At 45.5% G+C, this 20,035-nt stretch overlaps 1 long non-coding RNA gene across 1 annotated transcript in view; it reads right to left on the reverse strand.

The window, feature by feature from the left end:
• LOC144805554 (uncharacterized) overlaps nucleotides 1-17,091 on the reverse strand; it is an 87,711-nt gene extending 70,620 nt beyond the window's left edge. Inside the window, exons 1-2 of the long non-coding RNA XR_013605540.1 lie at nucleotides 16,994-17,091; nucleotides 15,821-15,890 (exon numbers count right to left, since the gene is read on the reverse strand). This is a non-coding gene — a long non-coding RNA (uncharacterized LOC144805554). The remainder of the gene's footprint in view (nucleotides 1-15,820; nucleotides 15,891-16,993) is intronic.
• Nucleotides 17,092-20,035: the final 2,944 nt, after the last annotated feature.

Raw genomic sequence — 20,035 nt, forward strand, 5'->3', positions numbered from 1 at the left:
CCCTTGCCCGAGATTGCTCTGTTGGGATATGTAAAGCAGTTCCCACCGGCAATTCGCAGGTTTGTTGCCATAAGCTTACTACTGGCCAAAAGGGAGGTATCCATTCATTGGGGTGGCAGAACAGCACCATCGATGAAGGGATGGCTGAAGAGCATGGCGTCCTGTTCCACAAACAGCGACCTATACGCAATAACGGTCCCCCCCACCTCCAGGCCCAAAGATATCTGGGGACCTTTCAGAACTTACCTAGAGGCGCAGCGACAAGACCCCCTACCCAGAAAGAACAGGGCATAGTCCCAACAGGGGTGGGTTAGACTGTCCCGAGATACATGTCAATAATCAACTACACCGGATGCTAAACTCCTTTTTTGATGTCGGTACAGTTGATGTATCCCTATGTCATGTTTGTAAACACCGTTTATGTGAATTAGAGTCAAGAACGATTGTAACAGAAAATATGTTAGCAGCCGAGGGACTTGCTTTATGTAACATGTGATCACTCTGCGGCATTGATTGAACCCTTGACAGTGTGCATTATGTCTACCTGTACTTGCCAAAGGATTTTACTTGTCCTAGTGTACTTCTTTACTCATACCTAAACGCAAAATAAAGTTTAAAAAAAAATAAGGAGCAGCAATCTTTAGTGAAGCAGGTGCAAGGAAGCTCACCAAGGTGCAATTTCTGTAATCAGATGTAGGATAGATATATAGCCAATCACCGCTGCATGCAAGACCGTCTGTCTATCAGATCGGATAGATGGCTTTGCATACCCGACGAGACTACATGCTAGGACTTATCAAAGGCAATAATCCTTTCATGATTTTATCTGACTGGATGCGATGGTGATTACCAGCTTATTGATATTGCATCTCTTAATAAGAATAAGCGACTTGGTGTTCTTCAATAAAACAATTTCAATATGGATCGAAGGAATTAAATCAATCATGAATGATACAGTGATTGCCTATATATCTATACTACATCTGATTACAGAAATAGCACCTTGGTGAGCTTCTATAAAAGACTATTCCAACCCTGATGAAGTCCATGTTGGACGAAACACGTTGGCTGGGCTGATGCATTTGAGTACAAATAAAGAATACATTGAAAAAAAGAAATCTCAAGACTCTGCGCTGTATTTTCTGATTTGGTGGAACTTATAATATTTTGTAAAGTTTGCAAAGGAAATGAGGTTTAATTACATGCTTGAGCATAATTGATTTAGGAATCTAGTAATAACTGTATGCTTCTTTTCAGAATTTGACAATCCTAGTCAGTATAAGGCACAAGCAAACCCCATATTTAAACTGTGGTCAACCCCCTGGTAGCTTGGCACAGAGCAGTCAGGCTTATATTAGAGGCAATGTGTAAATATTTGTGCAACACTTCAAACAGTAAAACAGCGTAAACAGCACACAAAATCAACACCAGGTTAGAAAAATAGAGCTCAATTTAATCAACAAATCGAAACCCAAAGACAAAAATCCAATCAGTATAACCGGAGATATGAATTTTTAAAGTATAAACTTCTATACAGCACCTAAAAACATAAAGCGTCAACCGAGGCAATCTGGTCATGCTGGACCAGGTTAAAGTAAAAAGTTCAAGCTGATCACGATGGAGCGCGAATTAGATAGAGCCCCAGATTAGTTCAGCTGAAGGTTTTACCCTCTCAAGTTTTGAGCCAAGAGCCCCGTTCGCATTGGAGAGGGTCGCAGGGAGTAAGGAGAGAGTTGATAGCGGTGGTGGACATGGCACAAAGAGCAGGCCAGGTGTCGCAGAAGGTCGGGCTGGAGCTTTACGTTGTTGGTCTTCCAGATCGATTGATGCTTTCCGTGCAAGGGGATAGGCGGCAGGGGCTTGTGCTGAAGTTCCATGCGAGCAGTGGGATTCCGGTGCGAATGGGTTCATTTCCACTCATGAAGAGTTCAAAAGTTTGATTTAGGAGCCCACCGAACCCACAGCAAGGGTCTAGGGCCTGAGAGGCACCATTTGGGAGCAAGGAACGCGCTGAAGACTGGTCCAGGCACTTCCACAAAATGAATGGGAGGTCAGGAACAGCACCAACCCTCACTGCACAAGCTTCTGTTGATTGTAAATACAAGAGCATGGCTTTAACCCGTTTATTGCAGTGGCAATTCCGCTGCAATGTGGGCGTTCGAATGCGCGTCCGGGGCCGTGTAGGCCAACGGACGTGCGCAGCACTACTGAGGTAGTGCTTGCGACGGCTGTTGGCCAACGCACGCACGCAAGGGTTAAAAAAAATATTTGCTGCAAACCCCAGATCAGCCAAATTAAAAGATGCTCATGTGGACACACTTGTGTCAAAAACTTATTTTATAGATGCGGTCAGCAAGTGGGTAAAGTCTGTGGTTGCGGTGGCTCAGGAGAAAGGTAAGAATGTGCAACTTGAGATTCGCGGACTACGGCGGCATTCAGAATCATGTCTGAAGCCTCCAAAAGCAGCCCGCCGGAGCCTGAGGAATTGCCAGTTCTGAGTTGTAAGCTGCAACAGTCTTTAGTCTACAGACCTGAGGACATGTGACTGGGAGCCCCAAGGCCACGACGAGCCTCCAACAGCCTGGTCGCAGGGCATTGGATTTATTTAGGCATTTTTTATAGCGCATACTTTACCCAGCGGAGTCAGAGCGCTTTACAATAGAGCGAAGTATATAGGATTAGATATTATGGTAACATATTTACAGAGTATAAATCCACCAAAAATTACACGATACAAACTAAAGTTGGAGCGATTAGGGTTCCAAAAAAACACATTCCAGAGTTGAAGCGTAAGGACAAACTAGTCTCCAGTGAGGAACACGAAACAGTCAATGCCTCCAGGCTGTGTAGGTGTATTGTTTTGACCCCGCCCCCCAGCCACTGACCACGCCCACGTGCCCCGCCCCCAACGCACAGACCCCCGCCCCCACTGCCACAGGCCCGGCCCCCACACACACCACACCCACAAGCCCCGCCCCCACATTCACTGCCCCCGCCCGAGTAGGAGCATTCACACCCACAGGCCCCGCCCCCACATTCACTGACCCCGCCCCCGGCAGAGGAGGAGCATCCACACCCACAGGCCCCGCCCCCACAGGCCCCGCCTTGACACCCACAGGCCCCGCCCCTCTCAGGAATCATACGTTAATGCTCTTCCACCACTGCCTCGAGTCCTTGTCTCCCCTTACCTCTCTTGTGGTTTCGAGGGGGCAGTGTCGGCCTGGTGGAGGGGACACACCGAGGGCCCCACGTGACAACAAAGCGCGCGCTGGACAAGGGCCGCCCTGATCTGTAGCTGCGCATGCGCAGGACACTCAGTTTGTCACAAGTGCGCATGCGCAGGATGTCTGCTTGTTGTGGCCGCGCATGGGCTGAGAATAGCGGAGCCCATGAAACATAAAGAGTGTGTAATTGAGCAGCCCGCAGGGAAGCACGGCCTGGAGAGTCCAACCGAGAGGGGACGCAACTGGGAACGTCCACACTGTCTTCCATTCAGAAAAACTGAAAACCCCAGGACTTAACTAAGAGCGCGGGTTAAAGAGGTCTTGATGGGTTAACAACTGCGCATGCGCTGGTGACAGACACTGCGTCCCGCAGCGGAGCGCGAGCTAAGAAGGGCCTTGGATTAACAACTGCGCATGCGCTGAGAACAGACACCTTCAAGAGGGCCTTGTATTAACAGCTGCGCATGCGCTGAGGACAGACACTGCTCCCGGGCCTTGGATTACCATGAGCTCCTCACTGCCATGCCAGGGACACTGCAGCAGCAGCTCCAAGCAGCAGGTAGAGGGAGCACAGAGGGGTGAGACTCTGAGACACACATGCAAACAGTCAATCAATAAAATCTGTATTCGATCTCTTAAATACAGATCATAAAAGCACAATTTAAATCAGTGATCAACAACCAGCCCCAGTTCATAACAAGTTAAAATCCTAAAGCAAGTAGAATTATCTAAAAAGAACATCAAATAATTTTTACAGGACATTTTATCCCATAAAGTGCATCAAGTGCCTCATAGACTGAATCCAGTCAGTTTACATCAAATTACTCATTTCTGCATATAATTGTTAGTTAAAACCAACCTCGCACCTTTCTACTTTTCATACAGGCCCACAAAAAGGTGGCTACCGAAAAACAGACAAAGGGATCAGGCAGAGATTTTAAAAAGTAAAGTGCCACCTGGCATTGTTTAAAATTATGGCGCCTTAAAATCAGAAGGATAAAGTCTTCTCTTCCTGTCTTATAAAACCCACAAAACAAGACTAGGTGCAGGTCACATTGGGGGGAATGGTTGTCGCAGGGGCACAGGATCTGAGTGTTTGAATCTTCTTTCCGTATAACCTAACCTCAAGGGGAGGAGAGTCAGACAAAATCTCAGTAGTTCCTATCCAGCACGTAGTGGTTCGTGCTAGATAGGAATATCCGCCCTCTGGCACTTTTTCTGTAATTCCTTTACCTCTGAAGATACTGAGCCCTCCGCATAAAAATCTCAATTAATTTCTGTTTTGAAATCTTCCTGCATGCCGTTTAATCCTTAAATAATTCTCCCAACCAAATTGCCATTAGTTCTGATTCCACATAACTCAACCATCTGATCTTATTGTAATGGTCCAATTTTAAACAATCTTTAAATATGTTTTGTATTACATTGGCGCTAGTCTAATGGTATGTAACATATAAGGTAACCCCAATTCTTTATGTAGGATATCATTTGAATAAGTGGATGGTAGGGACACTAGGGACTTAAAAATGATCTTCAGGTTTTTGGGGACAGCCGGTAGGCGCCATACCCCAGACTCCTGCCCCTTATGTGGCTATTACCTTCATCTTGGCCTGAGAAATGTTTTTAATTGGGTCAAGGGGGCTAGCGTCTAACTTTTGGAGAAGACCCTAATAGCTTTCAGACTCCTTTCCATTCCTAGTGCTCTTGCTGATACCAGGTTCTCCCAAGTTTGATTTTTATCAAATAAGACTCCCAGGTGTGAGAAGGACTCTGCCACTTCCATTTTCTGGCAATCCATATGGAAGTGTGGGCATTTATCAGCTTTGCCAGATCCTGCAATAATGACAGAAGATTTTGTATCACTTACTTTAAGGTCCAGCGAAGCCATGAATGATGCATTTGTTGTTATGAGCTATTGGAGAGCTACCCCCGTTCTTGCAATTAACACTGCATCCTCGGCATAAGCTAACATTAGTAGGGGGTTGGTGTCAAACACGGGCACGTCCGTGTTATGAGCCCGAGAGGGCTGCCTCAACCCTGTTTGTATAGCTGGAAAAAAAAAGAAACAGACGAGGACATATCCCAGCTTAACTCCCCTAGCGATCTTAAAGGGGCAGGTTCATTCCCCATTTTTGCCATTCAGGACACATGCAGCGGCATTTACATATAGATGGCTCAAGCAGTCAAATGCAGCTGACAAGTCTATAAAAGCCATGTAGATTTTCCCGTCTTTCGCTCTGGTATATTTGTCTATACATAGTGATAGGTTTAGACATTGGTCTGTAGTGGCTTTTACCCCCTGGAAGCCATACTGCACCTGCATTAGGATGTTTCTTGGGTCCACTCTTCCAGCCTGAATAAAAGGAGCCAACCCATAAGTTTGGCAGTTGTGTCCAATAAGGAGATAGGCCTATAGTTCTTTGGGCTTCCCCAGTCCCCTTTTTTGTATATCAGAATAATTACACTATGCTTCCAGGAAGGTGGAGGCCCATCTATAACTATGCTGTTAAAAACATGTGTTAGCACCGGAGCCCACAAATCTTGGTTTTCCTGAAAAAGATCTATCGGCACCCCATCGGCACCCCATCAGGTCCTGGGGCTTTCCCAGCAGCACAGGCCGCCGACCCTCTCCTGACTTCTGAGCGTGAAAAAGAACCCTGCAATTTAGGATCTGTGTCACTAGAGGGCATCACAGGAGCAGTGTTTGAGGTGAATATAAATTCACAGTGTGCCACCCATGCTTCTTCACCTACAGTGTCGGATCCTTAGTATTTTTGAAATAGGGAGTGTTTATTACTTTCTAAAAATCTCTGCTATTGCATGTCCTAGCCGCCTGCTCGAGGCCTACCCAGGCCTCCTCCCTCATATTCCTTTCTCTTTTCCTTCTAACTGACTTATAGTCACTGCGTAGTGATCTCTCTCAAGATTGGTATGTTTGCCAAAACCAATACCAGTGGAGAGGCTGCTGGTGGAAAGTGGAGGACCTGCTGTGGGTAATGATTTAGTCCCACGTTAGGGCTATCTGATCTTGCTAACAACCGAGGATCAGCCCTCTCCCCCGTCAGCGGAACCGCCAAACAATTGGAAATACTTTTCTCAGATAATGGTGAGGTTGTTTCTTCCGCTATCGTCTTAGAGTGTACATTAACTTGCGGAAGTAACAAACTTGACCGTGTAGGTGGTCCAGTTACAGTACAAAAATTGGAAGGTGGGGCCACGTTCAAATTAGTGTGTGGGAAGAGGTGGTTGAGTTCCACGGCTGGTCGCACAGGCCCAGGGCATGGACGCTCTGTGGGATACAGTTATTTCACCCTGACCCTCTATACGAGATAGCCTCTCTTCGATAGGGTCCAGTAAGGTAGCCATCATTTTTTCTACACTTTTCCACAAGGCGTCATCAGTTAACCATGGCAAAGGAGTTGTGGTCATAGTGGTCAAAGTCAAGGGTTGAGGTGTACTAATTCCTGTGTTTACAATGTTAGTGGCCCACCTTGAGTTTGTTGCTCGAACGGTTCTGGCAGGTTTTGGCTTCTGAACACCACCACCCCTTCACCTCTTAACTGGCGGGTCATTATTAAGATCAGGTGGGTACAAAGGTCGAGCTCCCTAATAGGTGTTTCGTTGAGGGCAAGTATAATGGGAAGAATTTCCAAGAGGCTTGGCACCGGGTTCTCAGATGGAAGTACTTGCAAGGGCTGAGTGGTAATATTATCGACACTTGTGACCCCTAAGGAGGACTACATCTGGGAGACAAGAGGCTCCAGTGATAAACACCGCTCAGTTAATTCAGTTTTGTGCACGAGTACACTCATTGCCCTAGTTAAGAATGCATCAAGCGTGTCTGCAGTCCCTCCACCCAGCCTATTCCGGGCTCCGACGGGCGTGGAGCAAAAAAGGAAAACAACGATCATATGTATATAGTTGATGCTTATGTAGCGTTTATCATAGGGTACCTTTTTTGTCTGAGACGAACGGCTGCTACTAAGAAGCTTGCAATATTAAAAATCTCCCATGGATCAATCTATATTTGGAGTTAAATTAAAGCAGGTTTAACCTGTACAAAACCTTTTTTCTCTTAAAATAGAAACTAAGAACTTCCTGCGAATCACAGTATAATGGTCGCAAAACATTATAAAATACATAGTATCCTGTGGTGAGAAATTGTCACAGGTACACGGACTCAAATCTTCTTGCCTACTCCATCCTTGGGAATTACCTAAAAAGTAGTGAATTAGGTTAAAACAGAACCTAGTTAAAAGTAAACGGTGCAAGGGTTTAGTAACAATTCTCAGGTAAGGTTCAGTCCGAGGGGAGGTTTTTGACAAAAAATAAGCCTTTACTGATGGTTTCAGTAGCTTCCGCTCCTCACGCTCCACCGACACTCCACCAACAGGAAATTCAAGAATTGGGTTTTAATCCAAGTCAGGTCCTCTTTTTTTATCGTATCCGGTGAATAAAAAAGATCTGGGCGCCCCAATTTTAATAGGCTGTGCTTAACGTAATAAAGCCACGGGATACTACTAGCTTTCTCCAGAGTGATGCAGTCCCTAATAATCTGATGGGTCAATGTTAAGTCTAGATTAAGCCAGGTCTTGAACCGAAAGACCACTGGGGCCAACCTCATCAAATCTGACACATACCTAACCCTTAGCAGAATGGAGAGAGAATAGTGACCATATGTGTTTGTTAAAGCACAGAGAGCGGGGAACGTTGTATATGCCTCGGAGAGGTTACTAAGAAATTAATTGGCGTTCTATTAGTGGCATGTGAATTAAAAGAAAGTAATGAAGTGAGATTTCCTGGACATTTGCTTGTTCGTCCTGAACTGGGTTCTAAATTCAGGGCACCTGGACTTGGCTCTACAAGTTTCCTTACACTTGTCCTGAGGAGGCCAAGAATGATATAAAGGCCGAAACGTGTCCGTGTCAGCAGTCTTTGACAAGAGGAGTCTGATTATAATTGATATATCTTTCTGACGAGTGAATTCACATTTCTGAATTAAGGTCTCTAGAGGGGTAATTACCTCGTGTGCATATAAGACAACCTCAAAGTATATTTCCTTTATTTAATAGACAAACACAGTTTTTTCTATCAAATGGGTAGAAGGAATTTTATGAATTGTGTTTTGGGATGTCTACTTATTTGTAGTTTGCATATATGTTTGTATGTCCAAAAAGATGATATCAAAATGAAAAAGATAATATCAAAATATTGATGACTAAAAAATTATTACAACAATAACTAAAAGTTCGTACAAAATGTGTCTGGTATGGGTTTTTTTAAAAATAAGAAATATGAACTAACAACAGGACTATGTACTGTTAATAGGGCAATGTAAAGTTCCCTATGTTTAAGCAGATATACACATATCTTTTCCTCCTTGCCAGCCGTTTTTTCTTTACCTTTTTGTAGTACTTTGCCCAGGTAGAGGAGGGTCATTTGGGTAAACCCCTACATATTTTCTGAATAATGCAATAAAGCCATGGGATACTACTAGCTTTCTCCAGAGTGACGCAGTCCTTAATAATCTGACGGACAATGTTAAGTCTAGATCAGAGGTATTCAAACTTTTGTAGGTTGAGCCCCCCGAGCTGAATTTTTTTAGATGTTGGGACCCCCACCACCTGACAGAAATTTCTGGACTCGACCGCCACGCGACATTCCGGGCATATTCAGCGAATAACATTCAATACAATAAGTTTTTTATGGTTGTTGCATGAAGCAAACATTTCTCTACAAATAGTAATAGACTTCCTCACATCAATTACATTAAAAAGAAATTAAACAAAACGGTATTTACAAGAATTTGTTTAGGAATTATTCCAGTCCATCAGGGAAAAAACAGAACTGTCTCTATCAAGGGGCCCCTGGAAGGCTGGATTGTAGTGCATTTAGATGTCTCCTTTTGTAATTTAGGACGAAAACCTTAATGGGGCACGACATGCCCATACTTGTGTACAGGGGTGAGTGAGGCGAACATATGAATGTGAGTGCGCATGTTAGTGCAGAGTGGGACGAATGAATGTATGGTTAGTGGTGGGCTTATTCGAGTGAGATTGCAGATTGAACAGTGAGGGGGACAGGTGAGTGAAGTGTTACGAGTTCGGGTTGAGTAGTGTGCTTGTGTGACTGCAGGGTGAGGTACAGGGTGAACAGCGCAAGTGCATTGTGAGTGCAGAGTGATCACTGTGAGTGGAGGGTAAGTGGGTGAACGGTGTGAAAACATGGTGATCAGTGTGAGAGCAAGGTGAGAAGGTGAGTGGGTGAATAGTGTGAGTGCATGGTGATCAGTGTGAGCGCATTGTGATCACTGTGAGTGCAGAGTGATCCCTGTGAGTGGAGGGTAAGTGGGTGACTGGTGTGAGTGCATCGGGGTCAGTGTGAGTGCTGAGTGAGAGTGAAAGTGAAGGGCGAGAGTGAGGAGTGAGTGGTCTGAATGCAGGGTGCATTCCCAGACACTTAAAGTAACTCAGCATGTTACTGACGGCAGCGTAGGGTTTCAAATGTGTTAAACTATTGCTATTATGGCAGTAACCAGGGATCAGGCTGGAGCAAATAAATAATGTGCTGATCCCTCAACAAACTTCCAGTCTTATAATTAGGGTTTCCAGCTCATTATTTTGATGTCACAGATGGTATAAAAATAATCAGTCACCTAAAGATGTATTTTCAACACTTGTCTGTGCATACTTTGAACAGCAAACATAAATATAAAGAACCTTTGTTTTCTAGAGCTGCATGAATGATTCATGACTGATAATAAAAGGGAACAAATATAGAAAAGTCACATTACAAATAAATCAACAAAAAGAAGGGGGGTCCGGGAGCTCGTTAACATTACAAATTAATACATACTTCTTATTTATAACCATATTTAGCAACTTGCAAGCTGTTTAAACAACACATGGCTGACTGGTATTTTGTGTGCCTGTCTGTGTAATTTAAAAAAAAACTTTCAGGGACGTTTTAAGGATTTTGGGGCCTGGGGGCCTGGGGGCCAAATGTATTTTTGGGGCCCCTGTTCGAACCAGCTTTGATTTTATGATCCAGTCTCAGCTCTTTCATGCCTTCTTTGGTCAAATACTAAATGTGTGTACATTGGATATTCAGGGATAGTGATGTGTGTTTTCACTATGTAACACAACAGCAGTTCACTAATATTACTGCAAATAATCTGTCACACCCTTCTATTTCTCATATGTGAGGTAATGTATTGATCCAAAATAAACTTTTTATATGGATGTCACATGACGCATAAACACATTTTGTCTGCAAAATGTCTGTAATAGACTTTTACACATAAAAAATGAATGATTGAAAAACGCTATTTACAACATTGTGTTTAAAAAGGCTTCAAGGTTTTCTTTTTTTTTTCCGAGTTAAACAGCATCCAAGTTTTATTAATTGATACGTTCTCAAACAGTCATGGCAATTGAGGCGAGACATGGGCTACATTACAACTCAGCACCCCAAAGTGAAATGTGTGACTTTTGATAATTGTGTACTTCTGGTGACTGTACAGTTTGAAATACTATTTTTTTATCAGGTTTTATAAAATGCTGAATTTTGTTTTCCTTTTTTGTAAGCTATGTTTGCACATACAACTTTGTTTGTGGGAGGGACTAAATGTTCTGTCATTAACTGTTAAAACAGAACTTGTAAGTTCAAATGGCCTTTTTTTCCGGACGAGCAAAAGTGGATCTCAAAGTAAATATCTGGATTGTACAAGAATGCATTTTTACATTGTGCTACAAGTGAATAGTTTGTGGCGTTCAGTACCATATTCGATCTAATCTGCAGTGCCCCATTGGCAATTTTCCCCTCCGTCTATCTATAGACTTACTCCTGTATAACCTGGGCAGCTATTTAAGAAAAACGTGACATTGTCTACTAGGCATTAGTTGCCGGTTCTGGGTAAGAGTGGGCATGACTGCATCAAGGCTCAAACGTGTTTGTAACTTGGAGGCAACATGAATTTTATCTTCTGCCTCAATTCTGCAGTTTTAAACGTTCCTTAGGTTAGGCTTGTGAACTGTTGTTAAGAACAACATAAATGCGAAGTGTCCACCCTCACTTTAATCTTCCCCTGTTCAAAAAGATTTTATTTTTATTGGTTTTATAGTCAATTTGCAGGTCCACTGGGGAAAGGACGGTGGGGTGCTGAGTTGTAATGTAGCCCATGTCTCGCCTCAATTGCCATGACTGTTTGAGAACATATCAATTAATAAAACGTGGATGCTGTTAAACTCGAGAAAAAAAAAAAAGAAAAAAAAGGATTCAAGGTCATGAGGGCAAGACTGTCGAAAATAGCTGGCTCTTTCAACTCCCCCGCCCCTCTCCCCTAATATTAACTACCATTTTATGTTTCTTACTTCTCGCACGGCGAGAAAGCAGAAGTGCCTCGTTGGGGGTGGGCGGTCCTGCTCCAGGGCAGGGGGAAGTGGCTTGCCCACTGTTGTGCATACTGACTGGTCAGCTCCAGGGCCGACTAAACAGTCAGTATGTACAACAGTGAGCAAGCCAATCCCCCTGCCCTGGAGCAGGACCGCCCACTCTCTCTTTTTTCTCTATTAGGCTGCTGCAGTTGCCTACAATGGAGAAAATGGCCCGGGTGGTGCGCGCTCCAATGCGCCTCACCACTTGTGATTGGTGGAGCCTGGAGGAGAGGGACGCTGCCTTTGCTGATGACGAGAGCTGCAGGCATAAAAAACGCAGGACGGCGGGAGCGGGAGCCGGGACCCATCCAGAAGCGGGACAATAAGTTTTATGTAATATTTAGTTTTTATTAAATGAACCCCTCCGCCACGACCCCATTTCCACCCCCCACCCCCCCCCGTCATGCCAGCCGCGTCTGGCAGTAAATCTAGAAGGCCTTACATCATAATTAAGTCCTTTAATGTGACTAAACAACAATGGCCTTGAGGAAACCCTCCACGCTGTAGCAACTAAATATGGTAATTCACTCTGGGGCTCAAGCATGGAGGCAGGCATAAAGAATCTGAAGCGATAACGCTGTATGCATGAAAAACAATGTTGTACAGGGTGTGACATTTACACGTCTTAAGATATGCAGAAATTTGGACAGGTTGTAGGTATTTACACTGCATTTGTCTGTACCTTCCCCGTGCATCGTCCAGGCCAGGCCCCCTACGCGCCTTCATGGCCCCCGAGTAGAGTCCAGGCAATGGGCCGCCCTCACCTGTCACAGCTGCATTATGTGACAACTGATATCTGTAGAAGGGCAGTAGACAGTGCTTTCCTGCCTGCCACCCCCCTGGGCTTCCCTCGCCCCTGCTGCTAGGATCAGGATTCAGCTAATGAGCAGGGCGAGCAGAATATTCCCAGTGAGGCACCTAGCGGCCACTTAATTGATAATTAAAAGCTCGGGTCCACCGACCGCTGAATTCCAAAGACGGCGAGGCACAAACACCGTGTGGGAAAGCTGCATGGATAACTGAAAATAAATATTTGAAGGGAACAGAAAGTTGTGGGTCACTCAAGGTGTACCCAGCCTGTGGACAGTTGTGACCCTGCCATGTGGTTAAACACACAGCACTGCCCGCTGCTGCAGCTGTAAAGGCTGGGGAGAGGCCTAGAACAGAAGGGGAGCTTTGATTTGTTAACAAAAGAAAGAGGGCGGTGACCCGTGGGCCTGCAATTTACCTAACTATGTCTGCCACGGCCTTAGAGTTCATGGTGGCCCACCACGGGGACTAGTTCTTTTAAAGTACTAGTCCCTGGTGAGGGTGTACAGCCATCCCTTAGAGCTCATCATGGCGGTGAGTGAACTCAACTTTTGGTTACATTCAGAATGCCCGGAGCAGAAAGAGCTGTGAGTGTGTGTGATAGAGGTGAAGGCCACGTGGACTCTGTGCTGAACGACGAGCACGCAGGGGAATGAGCAGCCTGGAAGGGCATTGTTCACCATGCCGGTGTCCAGCGAGATTCCTACTACTGACCGGTTTACCCGGTGCAACATAATACGCAATGGAGCCGTGTGCCATTAAAAGCAATCCTTCCTTGTTTAATGTTTTGGCAACTTAACTTTCCTTATGACGAGAGTATCAAGTCTGCTTTGACAATTTAACTTGCGTTTTTTTAGACCGCGTATATTGTCAGGGCACTCTTAATTTCCATGCATGTTGGACAGTCCTGGCATGGATTCGTCGTTTTAATAGTTGGTGGGTGTAATCAATGGATGGTGCACGGACATGATAAAATAGTATTCACCCTAATGTTCGGACTCGCTTGTACACCCAGTGCTTTACTTATAAGAGGATAAATATGGATTTAGTGGGTCCTCTCCCAAAATCTAAAAGATGATATATCTATATACTGGTTATTGTCGATTACGCAACTCGACACCCAGAAGCATTTCCCCTACAACACCAAGCACGAAAAAAACATCAGTGAAAAGTTACTAGAATTGTTTTCGAGGATAGGATTTCCAAGAGAGATTTTGACAGACCAGGGTACCCCCTTTGTTTCTCGTTTAATGAAACAAGTCTGTAAAACCTTGAAAATTACCCAAATAAAAACATCGGCTTATTACCCTCAGACAGATGGTCTGTGCTAGCGATATAACGCCACCTTCAAGCTAACCATGAAGAAAATGCTAACCACCGAAGGGAAAGAATGGGACATGTTGTTGCCACTCGCCCTCTTTGTTATTTGAAGCCAGGTTCAGAGAAGCTTGGGTTGTTCTCCCTTTGAACTTCTTTACAGGAGACAGTCACAAACCTTGCTAGAAATGACAAGAGAAGCGTGGGAACAAGAGAAACAAGAAGAGACACAACACCATCTAGAATACACCCAAAGCCTAAGAAACCACATACAGAAATTGCAAGATTTTTCTCACAAAAACCTAGAAAAAGCTCAAAGAAGCCAGCAGATGTCTTACAATAAAGGAAAGAGGTGACAACAGTTACAGGTCCATGACTGGGTGCTCCTATTCCTACCTTCCTCTGTACGCCAAAAACGGGCAGAATGGAAGGGACCATATGAAGGTGCTGAAAGGATAGGACTCACTACTTACCGGTTACGCCTTTCCTCGACCAAAACCCAGTTATACCACATAAATCTACTAAAGAAATGGTTGGGACCCCTCCCCAAAGACACCCATTACGTTTTGTCTGACTCAAAACCCATTCCTTCAACATTGAATAAATTGTCCATAAACGAACATCTAACAGAGCAACAAAAAGTGTCTCTTCAGACCCTCTTAGAGTCCTTCTCCTCCATCTTTTCCGACCTCCCGGGAAAAACAACAATAGTCGAGCATGCCATTGTTGCCCCACCAAATGAAGTAATAAAACAACGCCCCTACAGAATACCAGGCGTTAGACGGGACGCAGTTCCTGCCGAAATAGAGAGCATGTTACAACTAGGAGTCATAAAACCTTCCAGCAGTAACTGGTCTTCCCCATTGTCATAGTTCTGAAACCTAATGGTTCCATCCGTTTTTGTATAAACGTCCGAGCAGTCAATGCCATCTCGAAATTTCACTCATACCCATTACCAAGAGTCGATGAATCGAGAAATTAGGCTTAGCCCAATATATAACCACATTCGATCTTACAAAAGACTATTAGCAGGTACCACTTAAACAGGAAGACCAAGAAAAAAACGCCTTTAGCACCTCTAATAGGCTATACGAGTTTACTGCATTGCCTTTTGGGTTACATGGAGCACTAGCGCAGTTCCAAAGACTTATGAACAAAGTTTGCTCCCAACATCAAGAGGACTCCTTAGCCTTCATAGACGATATCATAATATTTAGCCCTAACTGGGAACTACATCTCGTCCATTGTGGGAAGATATTCCAAGCACTTAGGACTGCAGGCCTCCACGTGAACTCCAAAAAGACCAGGATAACATTCACCAAAGTCAAATATTTGGGCTATTTATTGGGAGATGGGGCTATCGCTCTGCAACAAGAGAAATTGAGAGCAGTCTTAGACACCCCCTTCCCTACCACCAAAAAAGGCATTAGATCCTTTTTGGGCTTACAAGGCTACTACTGCTGGTTTAAACCCAATTATTCTGAAATAGCAGCACCACTAACCGACCTACTGAAGAAAGAGAAAAGGAACTAAGACTTGGTAAATCCTCCCCAAGCCGCCAGAAAGGCATTCCACGAGCTCAAGTGAGCCATAACCTGAAGTGGAGAAACCAGCAGGGAAGACCGGAAAAACGGAGAACACCGAACAGCCTTCCGAGAGAGAGAACTGGAGCCTTGGGGAGGTCACAGCTTTTTGGCGAGGAGGGAAAGTCGAAAGAGAAGGAGACCAGACCACACTGAAGGACGTGGAGTCACCACGCCATGGCCCCTGAGTGACGTGGCTCTTACAGGTGAGTGGGCGTCTTCGGGGATATTGGAAAGGGGCTGAGTCAGAGAGGGACAGGAGGGGAGGCTGAGGGGTGAAAGGGACTCAGGGAAAAGGAAATAAGTGAGACGGAAAAGAAAGACAAGAGCAGAAAAATCATCGGCTACTTTTGGTTACTCCAACCTCTACCCCCTCCCTTCACATATATGCATAGCTATTATTTATCCCTCACATCCTCCCTTGACTAAACCATAAAGCAAAAACACTTACCTGGGTCTTTTCCTTCTGTCCGAGGGACGACGGCGGCCGAGGCTCACCTAAGGGACTGAAGTGGAAGACCCTGTGGGAAAGAAGAATACAAAAGAGACAATCAATCATTGTGATTTCCTGTAATAATAATAAAAAGTGCACACCAAGAAATTATTCAATGCAGTGTGCTCCCTCTTGACCGACGCTTCTACAACGGGGAGCTACAAACTCTCCCTACAGGGAATGGGAGACAGACACACAGAGACCAACAGACACAGACAGACACGCACAGACAGACACACACACACAGAGACCAACAGACACACACAGACAGACACACAGACACACAGACAGACACAGACACACACAGACACATACACACAGACACACACACCCAGACACACACAGACACAGACACACACAGACACACACACACACACAGACACGCAGACAGACACACAGAGACCAACAGACACAGACAGACACGCAGACAGACACACACACAGACACACACACACAGACACACAGACACACAGACACAGACACACACAGACACATACACACAGACACACACACACAGACACACACACAGACACAGACACACACACACAGACACACACACACAGACACACACACACAGACACGCAGACAGACACACAGAGACCAACAGACACAGACAGACACGCAGACAGACACACACAGACACACACACACAGACACACAGACAGACACAGACACACACAGACACACACACACAGACACACACACACAGACACAGACACACACAGACACACACACACAGACACACAGACACACACACAGACACACACACACAGACACACAGACAGACACAGACACACACAGACACACACACACACACACACAGACACACAGACACACACACAGACACACACACACACACACACACAGACACACAGAGACCAACAGACAGACACACAGGAAAGCAAAGTAGGGAAACGCTATATACAGTTGTTCTATGCTGGCATATGTACATTGTTTTAGAAAGATGGTGGCACTATTGCTTTGAATGCACTTTCTTTTCTTAAGTCACACATGTATGACGCAGTTCAGAGTCTGGAAAGCCCTGCAGCCCCTGCCCTGAGTGTTGCCTCTCAGTGTCCTGAAGATGCCCCCGGGCTCGTGCGTCACCCTGGGGTCAGAGGCCTCCCTCACCTCTGCTCGAGCCCCGGGGGCCTGACTGCCTGTGAGGAGTGGGGTCCGGTGTGTTATTCCCCCTCCGAGTGACGCGCGAGCTCAACAAAACAAAACATCGGGTCTCACTGCTGCGCACGCGCAGGACCGCGCGTCACGGCTGCGCATGTGCAGAGTGTAGACACTACTATCGCCGAGTAAGGACCTTGCACGGGGTACGGACTGTGAACTGCCCTGAACAGAGAACACTCAGCCTCACTGCGCATGCGCAGAGGAAAGACATTTCCCCCAGAGGAGCGGACCGAGGAGTTTTGCATTTAAATACCTCTCACCCTGTGCTGTGGCGCGAGGCGCCTCGCGCTCCGCGGCGGGAGGCAGTTATATCTCATTCATTGTGTCCCCGCGCGGACACTGGAATTCTTGTGCTTCTTTGAGTCCCACCTGTGCTGGCTCTGAGCTGTCGCCCTTTACTGCGCTCCGTGCTGTGAACTAAATGAAATCTTTCTTGCATCGACTTCTGGAGTTGGATTGTAGTAACATCGGCGTCTATCCTCCGCGCATGCGCAGTTGTTCATCCAAGGCCCTCTTTAACCTTCGCTCCGCAGCGGGAGGCAGTGTCTGTCCTCCGCGCATGCGCACCTGATCCAAGGCCTTTTTAGCCCGCTCTGTGGGTAGCAGTGTCTGTCCCCAGCACATGCGCAGTTGTTTATCCACAGGTCTTCTTTTAACCCGACCCACAACAGAGAGCACAGAACCCACATGAAACCCCAGGTGAGGTCATTTATTTAATGTGTGTACAACAAAGGGGGACAAAATTGGGGACGATATTTAAAGGGGTCCAGTGTACCTGTCCTACCAACGTGAAACAATAGAGTTGTGCAAAGTTCCCCAGGGAACTCAGAGAGGGAGACCCCTTTCATAAAAAAAGTCATTTATTTAATGCATTCTTATAAAGCGGGGACCTTACCCGAAGGTGTCACAGCACCGTACAATAGAACCAATAGAACCAGCTACATTACATGAGAAAACTGTTACAGGATGGGACAAATAAAAATAGCAGCCATAGAATCAAAACAACGCAGGCAAAAGGAACACAATCTCAAGCACAGCAAGCACAGACTGTACAGGAACGTAGAAATTGGGAGGACTCTGGTTGGGACGACTTGCGAGCCGCAGCAAGGGCAAGAGAGCAATCACTATTTTTGCGGATTGTTGCAAACGGCAATAAGTCGAGCAAGCCAGCCCAGGACTACCATCTAGATCCTACAACATGGTTCAGACACTTTGCACATTTATATGCATGTTCGGGTTCCCCTTCAAGCGAGAACGTATGCATAATTAAAGAGCTGACAATGTCCAAGGAGTTTGAACCACTGTATTTTAGTATCTTAGATACTAAGTAGGCTATAGCCGCCATTAAGCCGTCCAAAGCGCCAGCCCAGATAACATCCCGGGAGACCTCTTTAGACATGACCCAGAGGTATGGGCACCGTATATCAACTTACTGTGCAATGCAATTAGCAGAGGGCAGCCTATCCCTATATCATGGAAGGGCGCGGAGATTGTCCCTATATATACAAAAAGGGCAGTAGGGACGATCCTGCTAATTATAGACCTATCAGCTTGATAGACATTACCCAAAAGGTCTATTCAAAGCAGATACTGGACAGGCTAAACAATTGGCTAGTTGACAACGACATATTATCCCCATGCCAGGCAGGGTTCAGAAAAAGAATCATCACCATACATCAGGTGTTTAGGCTGCTAACCATTTCCTGGAAGTATACTAAACTAAGATCCGGCAATTTGTATATGGCCTTTATTGACCTAAAGGCCGCTTTCGATTCAATTCCAAGAGATCTGCTGTGGATAAATCTGCTAAATCAAGGGGTCCCAAAAACCATACTGGTGCAACTCATAAAATTACACGAAGATAATTTTGCAAAAGTACGCTGGGGTATGGGCGGGGAGTTGACAGAGGAGATACCGGTGAGGAGAGGGTCCGCCAGGGCTGTGTCCTGGCGCCTACCCTGTTTCTCCTCTATGTTAATGATATGGTGGATTTCCTATTGGACACAAACCACGATTCCCCAAAGTTAGGTGGCTCTCATGTATGTGCTCTGACATTTGCGGATGATACCATCCTCCTCTCACAGACCCCAATGGGACTGCAAAATCTTCTGAATAAGTTGGTGGTGTACTGTAAACAAAAAGGATTGGAAATAAACCCATCAAAAACAAAATACATGTCCATCAGGCCACACAAAAGTTTTAAGAAAAAGATGTTGCTGAATGGCGTAGCGATAGAATGGGTTCACACTTTTGTTTATTTAGGGGTGACCCTAGATTCTAAGCTCTCATGGTGCCCGCATGTCAGAAAATCTGGGACCATTTTCATGCAAAATTCAGTGCCCATCTTGAAAAAGCTCAATGCTACTGGTACCAAGTCCATCACCCCAGCAATGGAGGTATATGAATCCCGGGCCTAAACCGCTTCTCTCTATGGCTCGGAGCTGTGGAGCGGAGAGCAAATCTCCACCTTAACCGTGGGAGAAAACAGGGTTTTAAGAGCGATGGTCCCCCTCCCCCAAAATACACCGGTGATCCCCTACATGTACGATCTGGGGTTAAAACGCATCGAGCATAGGGCTGTGTGGATGACTTTGTCATATTGGTTTAGGTTCTCGGCCACTGATGAACTCCATATCTACAGGCAGGCACTAAGTGAACTTATCGCACTAGATACCCATGTTACTTTCCCATGGCCGGCTAATATACGTAGATGGCTTTTGACCTTGGGGCTTAGTGAGTTCTGGCACCACCCAGAAAGGTTGACCGCAGAATCAAAAAGGGAACTCAGAAGGGTCTATTTGAACTTCACTGTGCACAAAGTTTTACAAAATTGTGGAGTTGGCTGACTCACAAACAATATTCTGATGGTTAAACCAACACCCCGCTTTGAGGCATTTTTAGACCAAATCGAACCCCAATTGGCGAAAATATTGTACTTGAAATTCAGGTACGGGACCCTCCGTGTTAAGTCCTTTACAACCAAATGGGAAA

The sequence above is a fragment of the Lissotriton helveticus genome, assembly GCF_964261635.1.
Source record: "Lissotriton helveticus chromosome 1_1 unlocalized genomic scaffold, aLisHel1.1 SUPER_1_unloc_14, whole genome shotgun sequence".
Classification (NCBI taxonomy): Eukaryota; Metazoa; Chordata; class Amphibia; order Caudata; family Salamandridae; genus Lissotriton; species Lissotriton helveticus.